The sequence below is a fragment of the Takifugu rubripes genome, chromosome 10 (genome assembly GCF_901000725.2).
Source record: "Takifugu rubripes chromosome 10, fTakRub1.2, whole genome shotgun sequence".
Taxonomy (NCBI): domain Eukaryota; kingdom Metazoa; phylum Chordata; class Actinopteri; order Tetraodontiformes; family Tetraodontidae; genus Takifugu; species Takifugu rubripes.
The window spans coordinates 2,942,579-2,960,077 of NC_042294.1; the positions used below are offsets into that span (position 1 = coordinate 2,942,579).

The window sequence follows — 17,499 nt, forward strand, 5'->3', positions numbered from 1 at the left end:
CCGTCTGTGCCTGATGATGGAACCTGCCTGGAACATCTGGTCCACAGAAAAAGCAAAACAGCTCACAGAACTGGTCCAGTTTAGACCCAAAAATGACAATAAATAATTTAAATGTGTGACACAGTTTCAGTTGTCATCAGAATTCATCAAAAATATTTAAACCAACAAATTACACACAGAACCGCAAAGTTTAGAGCTTAAAGGGAGCGACAGGTGAAGATTTAAAGCTCAACGCAGCTGAAGAAGTTCCAAAAAGGAGAAATATCATGTGATGCTTTACCTCCACCCGGTGGACACGCGTGGAACTGCAGCCAATAGTTAGACGCGCTCCGACACATTCTGACCTCTGCTGCTCCTCCTGGACTCCAGGGCTGCAGAAATATGCTGCTTTTACAAGTCTTTCAAAATCTGTGGGGCATCATAAATCTTATTTAACTAAGTTTATTTATCTAATTAAGTTGCATAGTAAGTTTTCATTATTTAAGGCATTAAAATAGCAAAATAATTTTTAATCTTGAACCCTCCCAGAACGCTTTTAGAGTACTGGAATATAAATCAACAGCCATAAAGTTGTTGATCAACAGAGGAGTGTTCGGAACGGTGGGATCAGGACCCGAAAGCAGCAACACGCAGTGGACAATGGTGTCCGAAAAGCGTCTTTATTTTAAAGTGAACAAGAACAGTTCGGTCCGCGTTCACAGAGAGGCGGAGAGACCTCGAGAGAGTCCAAAACAAGTCCGCGAAGAAAACTCTCAAAAATAGTCAAGCCACAGAAGTCAGGGTTTGGCGATGAGGACGAAAACACTCCGCCGCTGGCAGACGGGAGTTCTGTCCTTAAATCTAACGGGAGATTGAAGAGAGACCGCAGGTGCGTGTGTCTGCGGGGCCAGCTGTGGCTGATGAGCGGCTCCTCCACGCCCCCTGCAGGTAGACACCAGCAACAACGGTCCCAGAAACTGGGAACCCAACAAACCAGTTTTTCAAAGTATTCCTTTCAGACTAAGCAGGAAGACTGAAGACCGACAAGGTGAGTGGAAACGAAGAGCATTATTGAAAAGAATTGACAGTTGTGTTTGGAGATAAAATCAAGATTTGATCCAACTAGACTTCGGATTTAGTTTTAGCACAAAACATCATTATGCATTATAAATGAATAGTTCTTATTTAACTTTCTTATAGTCTGACTTTAGTTATAGTTGAATAGTCTTTCTAAGTGAAGTTTAGTTTATTTTTCTGCTCTTTGCTACTGATCCTAAAAGAACTTTAAACCCTCCCAGAATGCTTTAATGGTAGTAATATATACGCCATAAAGCTGTTGATTAGGTTTTAAAAGTGAAAGTATTCTGTTCAAACGAAGCAGTCCAGTTCAACAGTCCAGGTTACAGATGGATATTTTGGTATTACCTGTCAAACAACATCTAATCATCTGCAAGTTAGCATCTCTCAGCCGGGCCAATTTAAGACAATAAACTTTCAAAATAACTAAATAAATAAATCCACACAGGATCACAGGACACCAACAGGATTTTGGGTTCATGTTGCATGTTTTCTCCCAGTGGTTTATTGTTCTATGTTGTGGAACCACTGTGAAAGAAATGCAGGAGTGGGTGTCATTTCTTTCATCTATTTTAAATAGAGCAGTGATCTTTGAGGACTTGGATTATAGAAATAATTGAAGAGGGGAATAAAGGAGGGAAGTTAAAAAGTCCTGACTAGTATGTTTATGTAGCACCAGATAATTTAGTGGCTGAGCTGAAGACAGTCCTTTCACCATGTTGGCCTGTGGAAAACCAGCGTTGTGGGCCCGATGGACCAGCGTCCCCGTCGTTGCCGGACCACCGTTGGCCACCAGTTGGGTTTTCGGCTCAAAGTGGGGGCGTTTCCTGTATCCAGTTCTCCTCACGGATCCATGACTACAACATGTTGCTGCAAGTGCAGAGACGTTTGCTCTGGAAAGAACTTTAGAGCACATTCAGTGCTGCAGGATGAGGGGCTGGAAAAGGAGCCAGTTCTTTTCTCACTGCAGGGAACAGTTAAAAAAAGCAGCTTAAACTCTGAAAATGTGAAAATTATACAGATACATCATTGATTTATTGATTCAGTTGTTATCCAGAATGTATTAGAAATGTTCCTGTTTGATAAAAATGCAGTGAATTGGGATTATTTAACTACAACCTCTACAGATTATTTACCTTCATCACAGTCTCATCACCATTTCTGATGTTTCCTCAGGATGGACGAGGACAGAGCAGAGTCCACCGTGCCCAGCTGTGTGTCCCTGAAGAGTGACCACTCCAAATGTGAACCTATCACCTTCGATATTGGACCTCAAGGCTCGCCTTTAAAGTAAGGTTTTCTGAACCACATAACTCTGCCTTAGAACATTTCACAACCATACAAAACATCATTTTGTGGGTATTAGCCTCTACTATCGTGAAAAATGAAATTCATCAGCTCTTTAAAATGAAACGGTGCACCAACATGTCAGGTGTTCGCTCCCATTAACTCCCATGTTAATTTTAGTGTGGTAAATCTTTTAAAACTGAAAATTGCTTCTGTTTTTAACTGGTCATTTCTCCTACATGGGTTAACATCATCTCACTAAAATTCCTAGGCATATATTTTAAAGTTTCCCAACAATATCCATCATTGCAGAGTGCTCCAGCTCACCATTTAGATATGGATGGGTAAGACATGGCAGGTCTGTGCAGCTTGTTCTGCCACACTGTTCCACTACATGTCATGAAAATTCATTAAAAAGTCTATTTTTAAGGCTCCTGGTTCTAATAAACCCATAGACAACAATATCAGTCATTTCTAAATGGTTGAAATAAGCTTTTGAATACGCGTGACCTCTGTGCTATTTAATGATCAGTTTCAGAGACCAGACTACTGTATTTGGAGCATAAATGTAGAACTTTTGTTCTATTCTATGAGTTTATATTCCTGATTTGGCACTTTTATTTTTAACATAAATTCACAATGAAGAAAAGCCACTAAACACTTAGGTCAAATACACTTTTCTCCAACTAAACTAGCTTGTTAGAACGTAAATAACTTTATATTTTTTGCTCAGTGTTCATTCAATCTTCAGCTGTCAGAGCAAACTGAAAGTAGAAGTGAACGCAGCCTTTCTTAGGCGTTGCTAACGCCCAGTAGACATGTATAACCACTATTCCCATTTTTGACAGCTATCAGAAACGGTCTGCTTCCATTGGAGATTGCTCCTGTCCCGAGGGTGAAAAGAAACGGAGAACTGAACTGCAGACCGCCGACCTGAACAACAGCGTCTCGCGTAAGCTCGTACATTTGTATTTATAAGATACTTTTGGGTCGGAATAAAGGAACAACTTGTGTATTTACAATGTGCAAGAGAAGATCCAGAGAGCACTTGTTTGGTTCCACTGGAACCAAACCCTCTTCAGACCTTCCTAAATGCTTAGACAGTATTTAGCAACATTTAGTCATTTAGTTCTGGAAAGTGTTAAAGAGTTGAAGGCAGGTGACCTTTACAGGACAATGGGTCTGCTGAGTATGATGTGTTTGGAGAAGGTTTGATGTGTTTTTCTAAATATCATCCAGCTTTTACCAGCTGTTTAGTCCAAGCAAACTCTTGGAAGACATGGAAATGGTTGTTATAGACTAAATTACATTGAAACCCAAAGAAATAAAAGAATAGGTGTACATAAGAAGACATAACATTTAAAACTGACAGTAAGATGGGTCATTACCCGACTGTTGCTTCTATCATTCAAACATGACAGAATATTTTCCAGTTGAGGACATCTGTGTTACTGCTGTAGATGACAATTGTAAAAGGATTTAAAAGATTGTTTGTTTTAGAGGGTGGTGAACTGCAGGAGGTGATAGAAGGTCATAAGATCAGTCTGAAGAGAAGATGTGAACATGTGACTGAAGGAACTAATGAAGCAGGAAGTGGAACCCTGCTGAACAAGATCTACACTGAGCTCTACATCACTGAGGGACAAAGTGAGGAGGTGGACACACAACATGAGGTGAGACAGCTTGAGAGAACCTCCAAGAAGAACATCCAGGACACTCCAATCAAGTGCCAGGACATCTTCAAAGTCTTATCTGAGCAACAGAGACACATCAGAGTGGTTCTGACCAACGGTGTCGCCGGCGTTGGAAAAACCTTCTCAGTGCAGAAGTTCAGTCTGGACTGGGCAGAAGGTTTGGAGAACCAAGACATCAGTCTGGTGCTTCCGCTCTCATGGAGGGAGCTGAACTTGATCAGAGATGAGCAGCACAGTCTTCTCTCACTGCTTCATGTTTTCCATCCAACATTACAGAAGTTCAGAGCAGAAGATCTGACTGTCTGGAAACTTCTGTTCATCTTTGATGGCCTGGATGAAAGCAGATTTTCACTGGGTTTCAACAAGCATCGGGTCATCTCTGATGTCACACAAGTATCGTCCGTTGGTGTGCTCCTGGTGAACCTCATCCAGGGGAACCTGCTTCCCTCAGCTCTCATCTGGATCACCTCCAGACCTGCAGCAGCCTATCAGATTCCTCCCTCGTGTGTTGACAGGATCACAGAAGTACGAGGCTTCACTGACTCCCAGAAGGAGGAGTACTTCAGGAGGAGGTTCAGTGATGAAGATCTGTCCAAGAGAATCATCTCACACATCAAGGCCTCCAGGAGCCTCCACATCATGTGTCTGATCCCAGTTTTCTGCTGGATCACTGCTATAGTTCTGGAGGACATGATGACTAGAGACCAGAGAGGAGAGCTGCCCAAAACCCTGACTGACCTCTACTCACACTTCCTGAGGGTTCAGATAAAGAGGAAGAAGCAGAAGTATGGAGGAAAGCAGAGACCAGAGGAACTGACTGAGGCTGACAAAGAACTCCTTCTGAAGTTGGGTCGGCTGGCGTTTGAACATCTGGAGAAAGGAAACATCATGTTCTACTCAGAAGACCTGGAGCGATGTGGACTGGACGTCTCCGAGGTGTCGGTGTACTCAGGAGTTTGTACAGAGATCTTCAAGAGAGAGAGTGTGATCTTCCAGAAATCAGTCTACTGCTTTGTTCATCTGAGCATTCAGGAGTTTCTGGCTGCCGTCTACATGTTCCACCGTTACACCATCAATAAAAGGATTATGGAGTCTTTCCTAAAATATTTGAAACGAAACCCTTTTTCCTGGTTTGTTGGGTTGCTAAATGACGATCCAGTCACATCTCTTGATGACTTCCTCAGGAGAGCACTAATGAAATCTCTTGAAAGTGAAAATGGCCACCTGGACTTGTTTGTTCGCTTCCTTCATGGTCTCTCTCTGGAGTCCAATCAGAGGATCTTGGGTGGACTATTGGATCAGAGGAACAGCCGCCCAGAACCCATCCAGACGGTCCTCAACAACCTGAAGGAGGAGAACAGTGATGAAATCTCCCCAGACAGAAGCATCAACATCTTCCACTGTCTGATGGAGATGAAGGATCAGTCAGTCCATCAGGAGATCCAAGAGATCCTGAAGTCAGGGAAGAAATCAGAGAGGAGACTGTCAGAGATCCACTGTTCAGCTCTGGCCTACCTGCTGCAGATGTCAGAGGAGGTTCTGGATGAGCTGAACCTGCAGCAGTACAACACCTCAGATGAGGGATGACGTCGCCTGATTCCAGCTGTGAGGAACTGCAGGAAGGCCGAGTAAGTAAAGATTTTTGGGGCCGGACAACGGCGTTTAAATCAAGCAAGTCGATCATGTCAGGTAGCAATACCCCCTCCAGTGGTCATTCCTTCAATTCTTTATCTCCATTGCAGCGTCCATAAATAAAAACAACAACAATTCATCCAGAAATGTTCAACACTGGCTGGATATAAGTTCAAAGGTCAATCCAGACAAACCAACATAAGGCAGGAATAATAGGAGCCACAAGTTAACTTACTATAATGAAATTACTGTCATGTAATTAAATAACTTTTGTTTGATTGTATACATTGTATTCAAACGACAGGAAAACACATTTTAACTAATGACACGTGACTATTTTGCTTCATTTGTTCAACGTAAAAACAGCCGGCCTCGTTGGTTTAAATGGGTGTTTTAGGTCTTTGTGGCGGTTCCGTTTGGAGCCTTTATGTGACCCACAAAGGTGTTTGACCCTTTCCACACCCGTTAGGTGGCAACTTCATCACTAGCAACAAAAGGTGCAGTGAAAATGATTTGAAGGAAATCAGGCAGATATAACAGAAGCTGAGGGCAATCGATGCAACCAGAGACTCTGATGTCATCGATCGGATCGCTGAATTAAGACTTGACGCACCATCGTACAAATTGGATGAAATGCAAAATATCCAAAGAGCCGATAGACAGATAAAAAGATGTACATTTCTTTAAACCATTTGCTATAATCATTTTAAATATTGAGTAATTATGAGCTGTTCTAAAATAAGACAAATGTTGAGAATAATTCAGTTGCATTTCAGATCTGATGGTCGTTCAAACTGTTGCTCTACGGTGTTGAATTTAGCTTTTCCAGGAAATGAGCTACATTTGTGTTGAGGTAGATTCTCAGATAAGTTGATTAGAAATCCCAAAGTTTGACTCACTATTTTTGTTTCATACACAACAGACTGGCTGGTAGTGTTCTTCCAACGAGTCATTGGGAAGTTGTGGCCTCAGCAATGACGTCAAACCCTTCTCATCTACGGGAGCTGGACTTAAGCTGGAACCAAAGCCTGACAGATGCCGGAGTAAAGTTACTGTCTTCTGCAATGATGCATCCAAACTGCAGACTGGAGGCGCTCAGGTCAGGAGGCCTCTGTTGGTCTTTTCTAAATTTCTTTACATTTTCTGCTTTTCTCTTCCTTTTCAGATTTAGAAATGTGTTTTTATTTGCCCCATTTATTGGTTTTCCAGGTTGTCACACTGCAGTTTATCAGAGATGAGCTGTGACTCTCTGGCCTCGGCGCTGAGGTCCAATCCCTCCCATCTGAGGGTTCTGGACCTGAGTTGGAACCAGCTGCAGGATCCAACAGTGAAGCAGCTCTGTGGTTTTCTCCAGGATCCTCTCTGTAAGCTGGAGACTCTCAGGTCAGCTTTCTTTTATCTTCGACATAACAACTAAACAATGAAAGGCTTCAAGATAAACTCCATTGACTTTTGGAGAAGAGAAGTGTAGTATGAATTTAAATGAGCCATTGAAAGTCAATTTTATCGATACTTTTTAACTATGGTGTTGCTGTAATATCCCAGTTTATCAGTGGGGGCCAGAGCTCTCCTGACTCCAAGGGCCCTGATTAAATAATGAAATAAAATGAAATAATGATTTTGAGCAAGTGTAATATGACTTTTCCTCCAATAAGAGATCATTTCTTGCCATGATTCCTTATCCAGACTGAGCGGCTGCAGTTTACCGGAGATCAGCTGTGACTCTCTGGCCTCGGCGCTGAGATCCAATCCCTCCCATCTGAGGGTTCTGGACCTGAACTACAACCAGCTGAAGGATCCAGCAGTGAAGCAGCTCTGTGGTTTTCTCCAGGATCCTCTCTGTAAGCTGGAGACTCTCAGGTCAGTCAGAGATGATCCAGTACTTTCCCAGGTGTAACTATTTAGACAATAAATGTTTACATGTTTGATCTTTGTTATAAACGTAGTGTTACAGTTCTCAGAAAAAAGACCACACAGGACAGATTTGCAGTATTAAATTGGTTGTGGAAATCTGTCCCATGTGAGGATGGTCATCAATGACTAGAAAGGAAGTATCAGTTGTAGATTTGTCTTGTTTTATTTTAGGCTGGCCACAGAACCGCCCAAACATTCAGACAAATCAAAAATGGTTCTACCTGTCTTTTAAAGATCAGAAGGAAAACTAGAAAACCCCAAAAGAAAGCTGCTGCAGTGTGCCATGCCCCTTCTCTACTGAGAAAAGCCATCCCAAAAAAGAGAAAAGCCCAAGTGTGAAGTGAGCACCCTGTTAAACCTTGGTACCGAAAGCCTGCAGTCATTCTCATCTTAGGTGGCTTCATTCCAGCCAGAAGCCCAAACCTGCCTCCCTCTTAAAGGGGCAGCAGGTCAGTCCAACCACAGAAACCTTCATGAAGATCTGAAGCTTTCAGCATCCACAATTGTTGCACCTCACTTCCATTGGAGTCCAAATCAGAAGTCAACAAGTTGATTCTGCACCGATTCTACACAATGCAACCATTTTAAAAAGGTTTCCATGCATAAGTTTTCACGAATATTTAAATAAATCTGTTTGTTCATCGCTTCCTTCTTTTGTAATGATCATTAAAGTTAAATTAAATACCTTATTTGAGTTTTTCTCCTCACAAATATGACTTTCTATGAACGATGCAATAAATGCAGCTTGCAATCTAAGACAATATGGAAGTATGTGTATATAATAGTAGTGGAAGTAGCTCATAAAATAATACATTTTCTCTTCTATTCGAATCTTTCTATGTTATTAAAGAAAAACCTGCTCTTAGTCAACAAAATCTAAGACATCAACCAAAACTCCTAATTTTCTATAATATAATATAAAACAGTAGAGAAGACTCTTTCTGCAGAGACCCTGGTGGCAGGAATGCAGAAGTATCACCTGCTCAACTTGGAAGGTGGAGCAGAAACCACCAGCTGAGAAGGTCTTCAGCGAGAGGAAGTGGTGGAGAACCATGAAACTTGCTAAGCTCCACCTCAGCTCCAGAGACGGGCTGAGCTGGAGCTGTGGCACCAGGTATCGCCCAGAAGAGCCTCCAACAAACAAGCTCTTCTCTTGGGAGGAGAGGGCTTTGAATCTCAGCTCAGTGTGCTTGTCTCTAGTAGGTGGCAGCTGCACCTTTTCCTGAGGTCCTTGTTGATGCCCTGAGGGGAATTGATGCTCCTGCAATGTTTTCTGGCAGCATTGAGCTTGCAGTGGGGCAATCAAACACACTGTGGGGGGGGCTCTCTTTCCTTCTCTCATCTGGAGAACAAGTGACACCAGCAGCCAATCATTGTTGGAGAAATGTGCAGTCAGGGGAACGATGCGTCCAGACTATAGCCACCCTTCCAGCATCCAGCAGTGTCTAAAACCTTTGATTTGGTTTCACCAGAGAGTGTAGGGTTTGCAGGGTCGCTGCAGCATCGCCCACAAGCTATCAGGAGTGGGTCGCTTTGTCCCAACTCCTGACAAGAGTTGAGTGCTATTGAGAAATGTAGTTTCACAAACCTGGAAGGTATTTTGACCTACACACACTTTACATACGGTGTAGATCTTGTCCAACCGCCCTGAAAGAACCCAAAATACGAACATACGGCAGATAAGCCGGTGCAGGACGAGAGGTTTGTTGCTTGTAAGCTGTGTTTTGCTCTGGTACATGTTGATTTTTATTTGTCTTCTCTCAAAATAATTGTTATTTTAGCCTATGGGAGTGCAAGTTATCAGAGACCAGCTGTGATTCTGTGGCCTCAGCTCTGAAGTCCAACCTCTCCCATCTGAGGGTTCTGGACCTGAGCTCCAACAAGTTGCAGGATTCAGGAGTGAAGGGTTAGGGTTAGGGTTAGGGTTAGGGTTAGTTCTGTTCTGGACTGGAGAGTCCAAACTGTAAACTGGAGAGGCTCAGGTCAGTCTTCATTTTTCTACCTATATACCAGCTGCTAAGATGGTGAAGTGAGGCTGTTCTCAACACTGCTGTGATGCACCACATTAAAAAAATTCCTTGTAATATCGTGAATTCAGGTCTGACCCAACTAAGAACTAACGTAGGTTTAGTACTGACGCAGATAACATGCAGACCTGCACCGTATAACCTTATCCTGCATTTTTCAGATTGATTGGCTGCAGTTTATCAGAGATCAGCTGTGGCTCTCTGGCCTCGGCGCTGAGGTCCAATCCCTCCCATCTCAGAGAACTGGACCTGAGTCAGAACCAGCTGCAGGATTCAGGGGTGACGCTGCTCTGTGGTTTTCTCCACTTTCCAAACTGCCGACTGGAAACTCTGAGGTAAACACCATTCTCAAAAATGTCCATTATTCCATCCGAGGGTCCTCACACTTTCTGAGTGTGTGTGTTGTGCCCAGTTCCTTCAGGAGGGAGGGCCACACAGGGACCACTTATTCATGATAAACTGATTTAAGGACAATGAAAAAGCCGACAGATGGTAACCAAAATTAGACAAAACTAGGTGAGGGTGCCTGGTAGACACCAGCCAACGAGGAGGGAGATGGTGAGGGAGACAGGAAGTCATCTAAGACAGGTTGTGCCTTTAAAGATGAGCCACAGGGGAGATGGATCTCCATGATGAGATGGGAGGGAAAGAGGTGGGAGAACCTGGGAAGAGTGAGGGCCAGAACAATATATATTCTCCTTTGGAACAGTGCAAACCTGAGAGGTTGGAATTGTGGTAATTACATATTACTATCATTTTTTAACCTGTAACTAAATTAAATATTTACAGATCATGCCTTTGATTAACCTTTCAGATTAATACTGGTTTCACTTATAACCTTATAAAAGTTTCCCTTCTTTATTTAGATTAAGGAGCTGCAGGTTATCAGAGATCAGCTGTGGCTCTCTGGCCTCGGCGCTGAGGTCCAATCCCTCCCATCTCAGAGAACTGGACCTCAGGTTCAACAACCATGTGCAGGGTTCAGGAGTGAAGCTGCTGTCTGATCTCGTAGAGAATCCACACTATGGGCTGGAGACATTGAGTCAGTAGCTGGTTGAAGCCAGTCAACTCCCGCTCATCTGCTGCATCACTCACTGACCACTGGTGAAGAGCATCTGTGGAAACATCTGCCGTCTACTCCCTCCATAGATGAGAAATTTAGTTTTTAAAAAGCGCTGGTGGACTTTCAGGAGATCAGTCGATGGTCGACAAAGCAGAAGCAGCTTCGCCTTGAAGTTAAATTAGTTCCTGGTATCACACAATGCATCTTTATAAAGTTCTAAATGGCTCCTCGACCACTCTTATAAGCATGAAAACATTCTCTTGTCTCTTCAAATGTCTGTATTATACGTTACTATTTTACATCATGCCTTCAGAATCTTTAGGGTTTAGTATTGTCATGACCACTTGGCTCCGAATGACCACAACATAAACGGGGAGACCAAGCACTTTTAACAAAAAGGGATTTATTGAAAAGTAAAGTGAACAGTCAATGGTAACGGTCAAAGCAGTAGGGTGCAGCAGGGTATAATCAGAATCCAACGAGGGTAATTCCAACGAGGCTTTAACAACGGGACTGGCACTCTCCAGTGGACGCGTTCGGCAAGGTTTCCAATTTCGTTCGGCAGCAGCTGACCCTCGGCCCGATCAGCCCAATCTCCGTCCTAAACACGGGTTTTTAAACCATCACTGGTTCATCAGGTTAATGAGCCCCACCTGGAGTGGTGGCTTCCCAAACAGGTCCAGACAGCTCCATCTGCAGGCCAAGCACAACACCAGACCAGGCGCAGCCAAACCATATCCCAAATATTAAACCCAGACGTGAGGCCACCTAGTGGGCCGTCACAGTATTTACTGTCTCTGTGACATGGAGCATTGGAATATTTCAGCTGCAGCCAGCAAAAACCCATCAGAATGACGGCTATCGGTGGGAACCGCAGGTCATTTGACTTTAGTCAATCTGTTAAATGTTATAGGATTTATTGCAATCTCATAAAAACAAATAATAAATGTGGTAAATAGGAAATAAAAAGAAGCAAAATGACCAAATAAAACTCCCATGAATACTGTAAATTTAAAGATGTCAAGAATGGAATATCAGCTTAAATTTAATCAAACATAAAGTGAAAAGGCCTCCTTTAAGTTTACTGGAAAAATAAACACAAAATCAAGAGCGACACGCGCCAAAAACGTCTCATTCTCTCTTTTGTCTCCACTCATTCTCTTATATTCTCTTAAGATAATGGGCACGGGGTCGTGTGATAACAAAACAACCTAATTGGGGACTATATTTTTGTTGCAAGAACTTTGGCTCTTCAGAAATTTCTATGTTGGCTTCCACAGATTGTGCATCCACTAGAAACTCAGTGTTTTTGAGGAACTACCAGAGTGGCTGGAGTGGAGGCCAATGACACTATAGCTACATATAGGTACATATAGATCACTGTTATCCTCAACCCAAAAGACCACCAGTTGGCGCAGCAATACTAAAGATAGAAGGTTGTTGTCGTTGCGCAGACGCGGAGTGATATCACGCACAAACGTGCCCTATGTTCTATATCCCGTATGTTCGCGACCATAGGGCGCACCGTATTAAAAGGTGCAGCCTCAGTTACGGGTGCTATTTTTGTATTTAACACATACATCAGGCAATTATAGGGCGCGGGCATGGTAAAACATAGTTATCCAATGTAGTTTTCTGTGTCAACTGGACGCTTTTTTATTTTCTATTGAAGAAGTTTCTTCAGTTCTGAAGGCCACCGCAGTATAAGGGGCCCCGTCCAGGTTCGAGAAAATTTAAGACTTAAGTGCGCCATGTGGTCGCGAAAATCTCTTTCAATTTGCTGTTCAAGATCAGATACCACCAGGTGGAATTCATCCTCTAAATTTTCACAATTTCTTATTCTGTCCGGCTGTTTTTAAACCTTTGGCAACATAAAATAAAGCACTCAACTGGTATTATGTCAGGCTGGTTTACATCACATTAAAGAAGCCAGCAGAAATAAAGCACAACAGTTACACAGACTACGCAAAATAATATAGAGGATATAAAAAACAGTGTTGAGATGGGTTTGTGTCACTTTAGTAAAATCAAAGCATTTTTCTTTATCTGCAAGCAATTAACACAATCTAAGAAGTCTTTGACACTAAACATATGGAGCTCCTATAGAACAAACTAAAGATTTGTTGTTATTAAGATAAAGAAATGCAACATTTCCCCCAGAGAAACGATGGCGATGGAAAAAGCCCTGGCTGTGTGTGTGCATCACAGCAGGCGTGGGTTCTCCTCTCTGGAGTCATGCGGGTCTCCTTTGAAGGGCAGATGAGGAGGTTGGTTACAGATTCCCCTCAGAAAGATGATTACGGTGCCAAAGGTCATCACCGGGGTAACCAGGAAGAGGCAGAGTGGGTCTACTGTACGAGCGATGCCGCTCCAGTTATCCTTCTCCTGTCAGGACCAGACATTTATGCCACTTTTGATCTTTTTAAATCAGACTTTGGGTTGAGGACTCTGTTTGAACCATCTGAGCTCATTGTAGTCGTTCTTGTTGCGCATGTGTTTAATGATGTAGTGGCTCCATCCACAGCCGGCTTGATCTCTGCGTACAGCTGATGGCTCGCTCCTCCCTCTTCTTGTGGTTTCACAGCTCCACACAGACACCAAAGCTCAGAACTCAAATGAAGCTACTGATGCTTCTATATCTCATGTGTTTAAATGTTTCTGGAAACGTACTGGCAGCGTGTGTGACTCGGGTCACCAGTCCGTGTCTCCCAGACTGTTTCTCAAACATCAGCTCACTGCGGGACTTCACACTGTCGTACTCCTCAGCCGAGGCAATGTAGCCCACTGAGCTGGATCGCCGCGGTAACGCTCCATCCCAGTACGGCTCTGCCTCAGCAGGGCGGGACATGCGCAAGATGCGGGGTAATCGCTCGAGGAAGAGCTGGCAGAAAAAGAAAACAGGATTTGGAACACTGATACTGATGTGTGTATGTCTGTGTGTTATAGTGGAAAAACCACATGTTCATATATCCTCTTTCATATGTTATTAAGTCACATGTTCATATATCCTCTTTTATATGTTATTAAGTCACATGTTCATATATCCTCTTTCATATGTTATTAAGTCACATGTTCATATATCCTCTTTTATATGTTATTAAGTCACATGTTCATATATCCTCTTTCATATATTATTAAGTCACATGTTCATATATCCTCTTTCATATGTTATTCAGTCACATGTTCATATATCCTCTTTCATATGTTATTAAGTCATATGTTCATATATCCTCTTTCATATGTTATTCAGTCACATGTTCATATATCCTCTTTCATATGTTATTAAGTCATATGTTCATATATCCTCTTTCATATGTTATTAAGTCACATGTTCATATATCCTCTTTCATATGTTATTAAGTCACATGTTCATATATCCTCTTTCATATGTTATTCAGTCACATGTTCATATATCCTCTTTCATATGTTATTCAGTCACATGTTCATATATCCTCTTTCATATGTTGTTAAGTCACATGTTCATATATCCTCTTTCATATGTTATTAAGTCGTATGTTCATATATCCTGATGTTCATCTGTTCAACAAAGGGACAACAGGATGTGTGTGTCTTACCTGTTTGGTCCACTCAGACATGACGTGCGTGCTCGGCGTCCTGAAGTGGAGGTTGAGGACGACCAGACAGTTCAGCACCACCACCGTCACCACCACCATGATGAACATCAAATATCTTCAACACACAAACACACTCAGATGTTTTCCATTTTTTAAATCTCAGCCGGTTGTCACCTGGTTCTGCAGCCCTAATGTATATATAGTTTGGAGAAGCAGAATATATCTGATTCAGAGTTAAAGTGATGTGGAGTAAATGGTGCGTTTACCTACTTCACAATAAGAGGAACGGACGTGGATGTTTCTGGAGCCTCTGAGAGATCAAGAGTAGGAAGACAGACTGAGCGAGCAGCACCGAGATGGACAGTGTCATCTTCTCACCACCTACATACACACACATTTTTATTATCCTTTATAAAATATATTTAAAAATCTGTTGGGAGCTAATTTATGTTTCTCGATTAACGGCGGCCCCTCAGCTCCGCCCACTACCGATGTTTGCTGCTTTATTAGCTGTGTTGTCCCGTGCTGGCGTGATATTCAGCTATAATGTCTGATTCTTTGGGTGCTGTTGAAGGTTAACTCAGTTCATGTAGTTGTGATTCTGAAAAGGTCCCAGACTGCTAATCTGCCTGACGCTGGCTTCAGTACGTTCTGTGACTCTGCACTGACTGTCTGCGGGCAGGTAGTAGACCAGCGAGGGAGGAGGAGATGAGCACGTAGGGGATGATGATGTTGACCACGTAGAAGAGAGGTTTGCGTCTGATGACCAGGTAGAAGGTGGTGTCCTGGTGCTTGTTGCTCTCCATGGGAATGTGTTTGTAGGTGTTTCTCTTGGCGGGTCGGTGGATGATCTCCCACTCACCATTCTCTGTTGGTCAAAGCCAGAGTTCAGACACAAGTGATGAAGTTATGACTGTCAGTCTGGTTGGAGCTGCAGCCAGTCTGAAGGGTCAGGCTCTGGTGAAAACAACTTCTCTGCATGTATCAACAGCATCCAGTACACTGAAAGTCACCCACAAGCTCCAGGACTGTATGCAGTAAAAAATAAAAATAAATGGAAATGAATCTTTACTTGGTTACCTGTAAAGCTTGCAGGATCAATAATGATCCATTTAACCATCCACTTGGTTTCATTGAGTATTTCTTCCTTCAGGAGGAACCTGATCTCTTTGGCATTGTACATTATAGAGCTGCAAGGCAACGTGGGAAATGCAGTTCAGAATTTAAAAAGCCTTTTTTCCTACTGGGAGAGTTTAGCTGCACCATGCATTTTATTTTTGCACCTTCTCCTCTCATATGTGTTTAGATTCTATAAAATCTTGACTCAGCTCAGTTTAAAACATCATGTCACAGTTTGTCTGCGTTAGAAAAATCCTGCCCGTGCATACGTGAATTTGAGCGTGCAGTTCTGCCAGTCAAAGGGGAAATATTTGACGCTGATGGAGCAGGACGATCTGAAGATGGTGGGTGGTAACCAGTAGCAGAGACCTGTTGAATCCACCAGAACGTTGCAGTAGTAAGCCACGTTGAATTGGGCATCGTTGTTGAGGTGGTTGTACACACACGGAAATGTATTAAACATAACGAATTCAAGTATAAATAACAGGACACGTGATACTTGTTCATTGTTATGACAGTTTGATCACCTTTAAAAGGGGTTGGAACCATATTTTGAAAGATAAAGGCGGTGTTTGATTAGAAACTCTTTCTGAACTCTGGTGCTCTGAAACATCTCCGCTTCCATTTTCAGCTGTTTTTATTATCAATAACGTCAAATCATCCATCCATCCAAATCGTGGTCCTGTTGGACCACCAAAGGACAAACACTTTCCATTTAGCATGGACAAAAAAACCCAAATCCTGTTTAGCAATAAAGCTCGGCTCCATTCTCAGGTTTGTAGGTGTAGCATGAAGTCAGGCCCACTGCTGCTTTCTGCAGCTTTGGGAGAACAAGAATAGATCTTATCAGCAGACTGTGAGAATAAACAAGTGGAGTTTGTTCCTGATTGTAGCAGGAACCTCTGCGCAGGTAAAGCTGACACAGCCAGCTGGATCAAATTAGAAACACAACAGACAGTAGATGGGGCCAAAGAGTAAAGATGCTTTTTGTAAAAAAAATAAAATAAAAAAAATAATAAAAGATACAGCTGAGGCTGAAAGTGTCTGAAATAGTCTAATAGTTTAATTATTTATCCCTCTTCACATTAAACAAGACTTTAAAATTCCTCTTCTGTGATTAAGAAACTCACCCATTTTCCGCATGTCAAGCTTTGCCTCCGTTCAGAGGTTCTGGCTTCAACCATAAACTATTCTAAAAACGGAATAATTAAAATAAGAAAAAGAATAAACTTAGAATACGCAAGGAATTGCTAAGTACACAGTCACAGATTCTCAACTTAATTTTTATGCTTATTTTGTGAATATATTTTAGATTTGATATTTTTTAAAATTTGAAACTTTACTGTGTTTCCTTATGTGTTTATCTGCTTTGTGTTATGTGACTGAGGATCAAAACATTTTTACATGTACATTTTGGCATAAGTTAAAAATACATTTGTGTAATTCTAATAGTTTAATATCATACTGTCGAAATATTTGCATGAGGAAGTTTATGTAATAATTTTGGGTACAAATAAAGTTGATGAGTCTTTATATTTTCTGTTAAGTTTAAATGTATTTGTTATTTTACTCTTTATTTGCATATTTGAATGAAACTTTAATGCCAAGTTGTCTGCTCCTTTGTTTACTTCCGGTTACTATCGCTAATTTCCGGTCTCGTGAGCTCACTCTCGCTAGCTTGTCACTGACGGTGGTTGTCAGCGCAGCATCAGCGAGTCTCCAGCCCGGACGCGGCTCCTTCGTGCGTCCGCAGAGGCTCCGTCTGTCTCCTACTGACTTGTATCTCTACATTTTGTCGTCGCTGCTGGTTGTCAAACGTTTGCTGGAACTTCTGGCGCTCGGCTTTAGAGATAAAAGGAAGGTTGGATATTGGCCTGTAATTTGTTAACACAAATTACTTACTTTCTGCTTGAGGGTCCTGATGTGTGGATTATACCAGGGGGCACACCTCCTCTGATTTACTATTTTCTTTTTCAGGGGGGCAACAGAATCAAGCGTGATTCTCAGTGAGGTTGCTGCACCTTCAGCAATAGAGTCAACCTCAGCAGGGCTAAGATTATAATGATTGATCCCTGGGGAAACACACGGTGGTCCTGGGATCAGCACAGGGATCACTTCCTTAAACTTAGCTA

The 17,499-nt window shown here is 42.3% G+C and overlaps 1 pseudogene; it reads right to left on the reverse strand.

Annotated features, from left to right (window-relative positions):
- Window positions 1-12,875: 12,875 nt before the first annotated feature.
- Window positions 12,876-15,830, reverse strand: LOC115251336 (acetylcholine receptor subunit delta-like; annotated as a pseudogene).
- Between the last annotated feature and the right edge of the window lie 1,669 nt (window positions 15,831-17,499).